We start from the raw sequence: 2512 nt of genomic DNA on the forward strand, positions 1-2512 counted from the left end.
AGTCTTGTGACAAACAAGTACACTTCAAACAACAACAAAAAAGAACTGCCCCTGTGAGTTCCCAAGACTATAAATCTTTGTAGGAGTAGAAAGCCTCACCTTTCTCCTGCTGGTAGTTTCGAACTGTTGACCTTGTGATTTGTAGCCCAATTTATAACCCATTAGTCCATCCCAGGTGGTATAGTGGTTACAAGTTGGCCTGAAATCTACATGGTTGGCAGTTCAAACATACCAGCAGCTCCACGTGAGAAAGATTGCGCTTTCTACTCCCATAAAGTTAGTCTTGAAAACCCCCAGTGGGGGTCACTATGTCAGCATTGACTCAATGCCAGTGAGTTTTTTGCTTAATCCATCAGGGCTCTTTATTTGCTAATTAGTAGAGTTCCACACTAATTCCAGTCGTTCATCACTATCTCTATTTCACCTTCAACTCTCAAATTTCCTGAGTACTAACTCCTAACCTCTAGTAGGCAGCAACCTGTATGCTTCTGTCTCTGGAAACTGTTATAAAATGTTTTTTCTTTTCTTTTTTTACATTTTATTAGGGGCTCATACAACTCTTATCTCAATCCACACATATACATACATCAATTGTATAAAGCACATCCTTACATTCTTTGCCCTAATCACTCTCAAAGCATTTGCTCTCCACTTAAGCCCTCTGCATCAGGTCCTCTTTTTTTTCCCCCTCCTTCCCCACTCCCCACTCCCGCATGAGCCCTTGATAATCCACAGATTGTTATTTTGTTATATCTTGCCCTATCCGGAGTCTCCCCCACCCCCTTCTCTGCTGTCCTACACCAAGGGAGGAGGTCACATGTGGATCCTTTTAATCAGTTCCCCCTTTCCAACCCACTCACCCTCCACCCTCCCAGCATCGCCCCTCACACCTCTGGTCCTGAAGGTATCGTCCACCCTGGATTCCCTGTGCCTCCAGCTCCCATATGCACCAGTGTACAATCTCTGCCCTATCCAGTCCTGCAAGGTAGAATTCAGATCATGGTAGTTGCGGGGAGGAAGCATCCAGGATCTGGGGGAAAGCTGTGTTCTTCATCGGTACTACATCGCACCCTGACTGACCCATCTCCTCTCCTAAACCCCTCTGTGAGGGGATCTCCAGTGGTCGACACTTGGGCCTCGGGTCTCCACTCTGCACTTTCCCCTTCATTCACTATGGTATATATATATATATATATATATATATATATATATATATATATATATATATATATATATATATACACACACACACACACACATACATACACACACACATACACACACACACACACACATATATATATTTTGCATGATGCCTTATACCTGGTCCCTTTGGCACCTCATGATCGCACCGGCTGGTGTGCTTCTTCCATGTGGTCTTTATTGCTTCTCAGCTAGATGGCCGCTTGTTCACCTTCAAGCCTTTAAGACCCCAGACACTATCTCTTTCAATAGCCAGGCACCATCAGCTTTCTTCGCCACATTTGCTTATGCACCCGTTTGTCTTCAGCGATCGTATCATGGAGGTGTGCAGCCAATGATATGATTTTTTTGTTCTTTGATGCCTGATAACTGATCCCTTTGGGACCACGCGATCACACAGGTTGGTGTGTTCTTCCATGTGGGCTTTGTTGCTTCTGAGCTAGATGGCCGCTTGTTTATCAACTGTTATAAATTTTATAGGCATTCCCTAGATTATGAACAACTTCCATCCCTAAATCGATCTTTAAATTGAATTTGTATATACTTCAGAAGTTAGGTATGGCTTATATATGGTAGTGTATCCTTCAATACATTAAAAAAATTGAACAGAGCCAAATACTGAAACATCTTTAATGTCAATGAGGATAAATCCTTAAGTATTGTTACCAACTTATAAAATGGAGAAACTAAAATATCAAAACGTGAAGCTATTTTCTAGACACACCCTTCATCTAGGTCTGTGCATGTCTGAGGCAGTGATTTCATCTCTCTGACCTTTCCTCAATCTGTATGCTGAGCATGGAGATGGGTTATACAGAGAAAAATGCAGCATCACTATTCAATCTATGTTGAACAAATCATCAGAGAAGTTGCATTGTATGAAGAATGATGCATCAAGATTGGAGTAAGATTTGTTAACAACCTTCAATATGCATCTGACATAACCTTACTTGCTGAGGGGCTTGAAGCCCTTACTGATAAAGATCAAGGATTGCAGCCTTCAGTATGCATTACAACTCAATGGAAAGACAAAAATCCTCTCAACTGAACCAATAGGTAACATCAATGATCAATGGAGAAAAGACTGAAATAGTCCAGGATTTCTGTATCCACAATCAATGCTCATGGAAGCAGCATTCAAGAGACCAAATGACATACTGCATTGGGTAAATCTGCTGCAGAAAACCTTTTTAAACAGTTTCAAAGTATGAATGTTACTTTTAAGAACTAAGGTGCACCTGATCCAAGCTATGGGATTTTAAATTGCCTCATACACGTGAAAAATTTGGACACCGATTAAGAAAGACTG

This window comes from Tenrec ecaudatus, chromosome 14 (assembly GCF_050624435.1).
Source record: "Tenrec ecaudatus isolate mTenEca1 chromosome 14, mTenEca1.hap1, whole genome shotgun sequence".
NCBI lineage: Eukaryota > Metazoa > Chordata > Mammalia > Afrosoricida > Tenrecidae > Tenrec > Tenrec ecaudatus.